The sequence below is a fragment of the Pseudorasbora parva genome, chromosome 20 (genome assembly GCF_024679245.1).
Source record: "Pseudorasbora parva isolate DD20220531a chromosome 20, ASM2467924v1, whole genome shotgun sequence".
In the NCBI taxonomy this organism is placed as follows: Eukaryota; Metazoa; Chordata; class Actinopteri; order Cypriniformes; family Gobionidae; genus Pseudorasbora; species Pseudorasbora parva.
In genome coordinates, this window is record NC_090191.1 from 6050389 (window position 1) to 6058570 (window position 8182).

Genomic DNA, 8182 nt, shown 5'->3' on the forward strand with positions numbered 1-8182 from the left:
GCTGGGTTCGGAACCATACTCATTGAGTAGGTACTCATTTTCAATAAGTACTTAACAAGCGCTAAAATAGTAGGTACGCTATATCCAGATCTGGTTAAACGATCAACGATAAATCCTGAAACATCTTTCCTCACATCTCCCCCTCCCTCTCTCATTTCTGTCAATAGAGGGAATGCATCAACATCACTTTCCGCTGTAACACGCCCCCTCAGCCGGGGCTGAGTGGCAGAGGAGCTGCTGCGTGACTGGAGTTAATGGAGGAAAACACAACTAGAGCAAACGATCCTTACAACTTACCAAAGATTCAGTGATCCATGGATAATGATATGCAGCCAGGAATCGTGTTTTCCTGACATTTTTAGAAGCCTCATTTCGACAAGAATGTTTATAACTGTCATTCATCACATTTTTCAAGTGAATCCCACAGGTATATGTGGATGAGTCAGTGTTTTGAAGCGTGTAGTGGTGGTAATGTACTTTATATTCACTAAAAGCTTTTACTCATTCAATAAACGCAATCTCATAAAGTTCCGCAGTGACGTTGGTATACAATGAATCTTTTATTTTTACAATATCTGCACTTACAGAGGATTGCTGCGCGTGTTTAACTGAACTCAGCGCCTGGACAAACGCTCGAGCGGTGAGTTATTCCAAATTCAACACCTGTGATTGGTCAATTCCATTGTAGAAGTCTACAAACATGTCTGTGATTGGCTACATTACTCACCGAAAACACGTTGGAAATGTAATCATTTGACGAGTGCAAATACAGATACACACTGGATCTTTTGCTAGCTCTTTTCGCTGATAATATGCAATTATTACGAATTCTTACAGAGGATTACATATCCTAGACAAGCAGTTATGTGCAGCGTTTCACTCTAAAAGCAGAAGCAGCAGCAGGTGGCAGTGGTTTGAGTGAGAAAATTACACGCTATTATCAAGTCCGTCTCAAGCTCAGAACAGCAATGACTATGCGGTCCGTGGACAAGCCTCCCCCTACCCCCCTTCTGGCGCCGGGCCTGGTTTTGTGTGTTTTCGCTGCATTCGCGCTGTAAACCAATGCTGCCTCTCAGTCTTTCTGCCACTCAGCGGGGAGTAATAACAGTCACTCCAGCTGACGATGACGTCACGTGCATTCCCTCTATAGGGGGAGATGTGAGGGAAGATGACTTTTTTACTGCGCCGAGTCGAAGTACTCTCAGAAGTGCTATAACGCCATACATTATAGTTCTCCTTTTTAATCCGATTAGAAAAGCACCACGTTTTTTTTTGTCACCATACTTGATCGTTCAACTATTCGTGTAACTGTATTTAAGGGAAAATGTGGAGGTGTTTGGTACTTCTAACTTGACCTCTGTTTAGTACCATAGTGAATGAACTGGGCTTAGTGGGCTAAGCTAATGCTATCAGATCGTCAGAGTGATTAAGTTCACACACTCAGACGAGAGAGGTATGTGTCAACTCGTCTTAGTTAAGGGAATAACAGTTTAATATGAAAAAGCGGTGAAGTATCCCTTTAAGTATGAATGCGATCCGCACTTTATGCACCATGTTGACATTATCATGTGACTTATGACGATTTCACAAGCGCAACAACTCGTGTAACAGGTTTAATTAATAAAAAAACAAACAAAAAAGACAGGTTTAATTCATCTATCTATATATTAATATTGGTTTAAACTTTCTCATTTTGTGGTCTTGTTTAAGAAACAGCTGCCCGTTTATTTTGTGATTTTAGTATAAGCAATACATTTTAACCCTACTAATCTGACATTTATCCTTTTGTTATCCTAGCGAAAACCCAAAATTGTGATCTCTTCATTATGTTGTTAATTTCTTTTTTTATATCGTTTTAGTAAAACAAGCAAAAGGAAACTTGTCATATGACATAGCGATGCATGCCATGAATACACATTAGACAAATGCAGCTGATGTGAATACATTTTCAGTCAAGCAATGAATTAATGCAAATTAATAATTATATAAAATAATATTTTATTTTATTATATAAAATAATATTTTATTTACTGACAACAATAGGAAACTTGAATAAATGAGTAAAAGAATAAATAAAAGTAAAGATCACAATAAATGAATAAAAGTCAACACATGAAACAAAGCTTTAGTCAGACATATTGTTCTAACGATCACACATTTACAGGCGAACGCCACATCTGCTGCCGTCGCAACACGGGGTGCCAATTCTGCGGCTTTAAATCGATGAAGCAGTTGACCAGCGAGAACACCTTCACCTGTCCTAGCCGTCCATCATGTCCCTTATAGTGTTTTGACTTTTGTGGTGTAGTGGGCTAAAGCACTGAACAGATAAGCAGAAGGTTTCTGGTTTGATCTCCGCAGATGTCACCACCAGTGTGTCCTTGAGCAAGGCTCTTAGCTCCAGGGGAATCGTCCCTGTAATAAGTGCACTGTTAGTCGCTTTTGGTTTTTTCTCACTGGCTCTGGGTTTACTGAGGATGAAGAGACCAAAGCAACATCTGGCCCAGATGAGGCACTAAAGGCAGGTGAAGTGATGAAGGGTCCACGATCCTCAGTGCTCACACCCATCTGCTGACATCTCAGATCCTACAAGAAAGCACAAACATAATACAAAATCCCTAATTTTAACAGTACAATGTCATTTGATTTCTGTATTAGAAGTAACTAAAGGATCTTACTTAGATATATAAGGATATTTTTCCATTTATTTGAAAGCAACGTGAAACGGAGCTAAGTTGATTTGTTGTATCCGGCTGTCAAAACTCTGAACACATCTTCCCTTTTTAAGAATGACTTCAGTGCCATTCTTGTCACGGTTCATGGATTCCCTGTCTCACTCTTGGGTGCGTGTTGAATGTAGGTGAGGGCGGAGCCTGGGATTGGCTCATCACGCACCTGTGGCTGATCACCTGCACCAGCTGCAACTCATCACCTTCACACTATTTAGTCTCTCTGTTTCTCTCTTGTCTTTGTCAGAGCGTTGTTGGATGTTTCCCCTTGTGTCTCCGTGTTGGTTATCGTTTCCCCCTTCCGTGAAACGCTGGATCCCTTCCCGGATTACCTCTACCGATCTCCCGAGTCACAGCTGCTCACAGCCTGCCCGTGTCACCAACAGAGCCTCTCTCACTGCTCCGTCTTACCCGGACTTCTTCAGTGTTCTGAGTTTTGACTTCTGTGACACTATCTGTCTTATTAAACTGAGTTACTTGCAATTGAATCCTGCCTCTGTGAATCCGTTACAGAACGCTCTGACCAACCATGGATTCAGCAAGTATCAACGCCCTACTGACCAGCAGCAACGAGAGACTGGACCAGCAGGAGGCGAACTTAACTGCCACAGAACAGGCAGTACACACCTTGGTGGCACGGGTGGCCGAGCTGACCCAACAGATGCAACAACTCGTCGGTCCCACTGTGCCCGACCCACCGCCGATTCCCCACACACCATCTACATCGCGGCAACCGGAACCACGTCTGCCTACCCCTGAGAGTTATGCCGGTGAGAGCAATTATTGCAGAGCCTTCCTTACCAAGTGTTCCTTGTTTTTCGCTCTTCAACCGCAGACTTTCAACACAGAAAGATCCAAGGTGGCATTCATCCTCACCCTGCTCTCCGGACGAGCCGCACTTTGGGGAACGGCGGTGTGGGAGAATCAACATCCTTGCTGCTCCTCGTTCCAGACGCTGGCGGCAGAGATGAGAAGGGTGTTTGACCGAGCGGTGACCGGAAGAGAAGCGGCACGTCAACTCGCAGAGCTCCGTCAAGGTAACCGCTCGGTCTCGGACTATTCCATCGAGTTCCGCACCCTGGCCGCCGAGTGCAAGTGGAACGAGGAGGCACAGTGGGACATGTTCCTGCATGGGCTGGCTGACCGCATCCAGAAGGAGATATTCACCATCGACCTTCCGGAGAGGATTGACGGTCTCATTGACCTTGCGTTGAGGGTGGACGCTCGTCTGAGTCGGCTGAGGTCCAGGATGGAGCCTCAGCCTGGGAGTGTCGAATGCCCTCAGGCCAGCGCTACGGATGCGGTCAGCTACACCTTCGACCCGGAGCCCATGCAGGTGGGTCGAGCTCGGCTCTCCCGGGAGGAGAAGGCAAGACGGAGATCCCGTGGTCTTTGCCTGTACTGCGGCGGGAACGGACACCTGCTAGACTCCTGCCCGGTAAAAGACCACGCCCGGCGGTAAGAGGAAGGCTACTGTCGGGCGGGATCTCCGTGGAAAAGACCTCATCCTCCACTCTCCTCCCGGTGAGATTGCTGTGGGCAGCTCAGGATTATTCCAGCCTCGCCCTCCTCGACTCTGGAGCGGAAGGTAACTTCATTGACTCTGCCCTCGCTCATAAACTCAACATACCCATCATTGCACTAAAAAACACCATTTCTGTCAACGCACTCAACGGACAAGTTCTCCCTGACATTTCATTCACCACTGAACCACTTACACTGATCACTTCCGGCAACCACACTGAACGCATTTCATTTTTCATCCTGGACTCCCCTTTGGCTCCCGTTGTCCTCGGTCACCCTTGGCTGGAGTTACACAATCCAAGGGTTGACTGGGGACAAAACTCTGTGTCTGCGTGGAGTGATAAATGTTATGAGTCTTGTTTGGTGTCTGCTTGTTCGTCTGTTTCTCGTTCTGTTTTTCAGAGTGAGACGGTGAATCTGTCTAACGTGCCTCCGGAGTACCTCGACCTGAAGGAAGTGTTCAGTAAGTCCCGAGCTGCTTCTCTTCCTCCGCATCGTCCCTATGACTGTGCTATAGATTTACTCCCAGGTAAGTCTCCGCCTAAGGGCAAACTATACTCTCTTTCTATTCCAGAGAGGGAGGCCATGGAGAAATATATTTCTGATTCTCTAGCCTCCAAATTCATCCGCCCTTCCTCTTCTCCAGCGGGGGCGGGGTTCTTCTTCGTGGGGAAGAAGGATGGTTCTCTGCGACCTTGCATTGATTACCGAGGGCTGAATAACATCACGGTAAAGAATACCTATCCTTTGCCGTTGATGTCTTCAGCTTTCGAGAGGTTACAGGGAGCATCCGTCTTCACGAAGTTGGACTTACGTAACGCTTATCATTTGGTTCGCATCAGGGAGGGGGATGAATGGAAAACCGCATTTAACACCCCCAGGGGGCATTTTGAATATTTGGTCATGCCTTTCGGCCTTTCCAACTCCCCAGCGGTTTTCCAGGCACTCGTCAATGATGTGTTGAGAGACATGGTCGACCAATTCATATATGTCTACCTGGATGACATTTTGATTTTTTCTTCGTCTCTCCAGGAACATGTTCGACACGTCAGACGAGTGCTTCAGAGGTTGCTAGAGAATGGGCTTTTTGTCAAGGCGGAGAAATGCGCTTTTCATGCACAGTCTGTTCCTTTTTTAGGGTACATCGTGTCATCGGAGGGAATGCGCATGGATCCCGACAAGGTTAAGGCTGTGATGGATTGGCCAAGTCCAGATTCCCGTAAGGCCCTACAGAGGTTTCTGGGGTTCGCCAATTTCTATCGGCGTTTTATTCGCAATTTCAGCCAACTAGCCGCACCTCTGACTGCCTTGACCTCTCCCCGAACGACGTTCAGGTGGTCCGATACAGCCGAGGCTGTATTCGCCAAACTCAAAAGCCGCTTTGTTTCGGCTCCCATCTTAGTCGCCCCTGATTCCACACGTCAGTTCGTGGTAGAGGTCGACGCGTCAGAGGTGGGGGTAGGAGCGGTTCTTTCACAGCGCTCTCCCTCAGATGACAAGATGCACCCGTGCGCGTTTTTCTCCCATCGTCTTTCTCCTGCCGAACGCAATTATGACATTGGTAACAGAGAGTTGTTGGCCGTCAAGTTAGCGTTGGAGGAGTGGCGTCATTGGCTTGAAGGGTCGGGGGTACCTTTTATTGTATGGACGGATCATAAGAACCTTGAATATATTAGATCTGCTAAAAGACTCAACTCCAGGCAGGCTCGGTGGGCACTTTTTTTCGGACGTTTTGACTTTGTTCTCTCGTACCGCCCCGGGTCTAAAAACATCAAACCCGACTCTTTATCTCGTATTTTTGATGCTTCCGAACGCCCGGTTACTCCCGAGTGTATTTTGCCAGAGAAGATAGTTATCTCTACACTCACATGGGAGATCGAATCGAAGGTCAAAGTGGCCTTAGAAGGGGTAACGCCCCCGCCCGGCGGCCCACCGAGTTGTTTGTTCGTTCCGGAGGGGTTAAGATCCGAGGTCCTCAAATGGGGTCACTGCTCCAACATTGCTTGTCATCCAGGGGTAAACCGCACTTGCAGTTTAATAAAGCAACGATTTTGGTGGCCACTTATGGCTCGCGACATTCGCAGTTTTGTTTTGGCTTGCTCGGTCTGTGCGGTTGGTAAGACATCTAACCAACCTCCCCATGGGTTACTTCAGCCGTTGTCTGTTCCTTCGAGACCCTGGTCCCACATCGCTCTAGATTTTGTTACCGCCCTCCCAGGGCAAGACGGTCGTTTTGACCGTCGTGGACCGATTCTCGAAGGCAGCACATTTCATTCCCTTGCCCAAATTACCCTCAGCCAAGGAGACAGCGGTATCTGTAGTAGACCACGTCTTTCGGTTACATGGCCTCCCGATGGACGTGGTCTCCGACAGAGGTTCCCAATTTGTGTCCAAATTTTGGCAGGAGTTTTGTAAATTACTAGGAGCCACGGTTAGTCTGTCTTCGGGTTATCACCCCCAAAGCAACGGTCAGACCGAGAGAGCCAATCAGGATCTGGAAAGAGTGTTGCGATGTTTGGTATCCAAGAATCCTTCATCCTGGAGCCAGCAACTCTCTATGGTTGAGTACGCTCATAACTCGTTACCAGTGTCATCTACGGGCCTTTCGCCATTTGAGTGTAGTGTAGGTTACCAGCCACCTATTTTTCCTAGTCTGGATTCCGAGGTCGCGGTCCCCTCTGTTCACGCCTTTATCCAGAGGTGTCATCGCACATGGACCAGAGCCCGTGAGACTCTGCTCCAGGTGGGAGCGCGCACCAAGGCTAAAGCCGATCGCCACCGGTCTAAGCCTCCCGTTTACGTCGTCGGTCAAAAAGTGTGGCTTTCTACCAAGAACATTCCTCTCCGCTCCGTATCTAATAAACTTGCTCCCAAATTTATCGGCCCGTTCACTGTCACCAAGATCATTAGTCCGGTGACAGTCCGCCTCAAACTCCCTCCGGCGTACAGGAGGATTCATCCCGCCTTCCATGTATCCAAAATCAAACCTGTTTTTCACTCCCACCTTAATCCGCCAGTCCCGGTTCCCCCACCGCTGCGACTCGTAGATGGGGAACCAACTTATTCGGTTAATCGCATTCTGGATTCTAGACGGAGGGGACGCGGTTTCCAGTACTTGGTGGACTGGGAAGGTTACGGTCCGGAGGAGAGAAGTTGGGTTCCTGCTAGGGACATTCTGGATCACTCCCTTATTGATGATTACAATCAACAGGTAAGGTCGGCTGGGAGCGTCAGGGGACGCTCCTAGGGGGAGGGGTACTGTCACGGTTCATGGATTCCCTGTCTCACTCTTGGGTGCGTGTTGAATGTAGGTGAGGGCGGAGCCTGGGATTGGCTCATCACGCACCTGTGGCTGATCACCTGCACCAGCTGCAACTCATCACCTTCACACTATTTAGTTTCTCTCTTGTCTTTGTCAGAGCGTTGTTGGATGTTTCCCCTTGTGTCTCCGTGTTGGTTATCGTTTCCCCCTTCCGTGAAACGCTGGATCCCTTCCCGGATTACCTCTACCGATCTCCCGAGTCACAGCTGCTCACAGCCTGCCCGTGTCACCAACAGAGCCTCTCTCACTGCTCCGTCTTACCCGGACTTCTTCAGTGTTCTGAGTTTTGACTTCTGTGACACTATCTGTCTTATTAAACTGAGTTACTTGCAATTGAATCCTGCCTCTGTGAATCCGTTACAATTCTTTGTTCTTTTCTCAGATGTTTTTGTGAACCTTTGCGTAAGCAACTGCAATCAACACACAGATATCTTCTTAAAAGCTGGAATACACTACACACATTTTTAAAACGGGACACCAGAAACTGAAAATTGCTTAGAAGGCACATGGCAAATGAAACCAATATGTTTTTATTATATAATCTATAATCAATCTATAATAATATAATTTCTATTCTTATAAAAATGTGCAAATTCAATAAATGTCC